Here is an 826-nt window from a genome sequence, read left to right on the forward strand (position 1 = left end):
TGCAGGTCTGATGCATATTTACAAAACAGGTCCTTCTGAATTGCAGGTCTGATGCATATTTACAAAACAGGTTCTTCTGAATTGCAGGTCTGATGGATATTTACAAAACAGGTCCTTCTGAATTGGACCTGCTTACATCTGACCCAACCCCTTAACTATCGCGAATTTACAACTTTCACCCATGTCTTGACTTTTTCTTTGACTTTTGGTCCGATTTTTAAACTTATTTTAATTTCTATTTTTATTTAACATATATATATATATATAAATAAAATAAAAATAATAATAAAGATAAATTATTTATTTCTCGAAATTTTTGGGTTTTACAACTCTTCCATCCTTCAAGAAATTCCGTCCTCGGAATTGTACCGGCTAAGCTAATGGGAACTCTTAGTTCTTATCTATTTTTCAACTAGCATGACATTTGAACCTGTTAGCATCAAATTGATACTAATAATTATCTCAAAAAGTTTTATTAAGCAATCGGGGCTAAGGATGGAACAAATGAAGATGATGCTATGCCAAAAACGTCTAAGTCTAGAAGAAGACCAGCCGTTGTGCCAAAACGTCGAAGTCTGGTCGACCAGAGCCTCTATGTTTAGCACCAGAGCCTCTGTGAGACCTGAGCCTCTGTGATTAGCACCAGAGCGCCTCTGGTTGAATAGACCAGAGCCTCTGGCTGTTGTAACAGAGCTTCTGTGATTGATCTATCCTCTGGTCTTTCAGATGACTATCTTCACCAATCCTATTCTAGATAAGGCTAATCCTATTCTGGATAATGCTTATCTTATTCAGATTTCATGAATTTCTGTCTATATAAGTAGTG

This window comes from Cynara cardunculus (assembly GCF_001531365.2).
Source record: "Cynara cardunculus var. scolymus isolate 2C chromosome LG 5, CcrdV1, whole genome shotgun sequence".
In the NCBI taxonomy this organism is placed as follows: domain Eukaryota; kingdom Viridiplantae; phylum Streptophyta; class Magnoliopsida; order Asterales; family Asteraceae; genus Cynara; species Cynara cardunculus.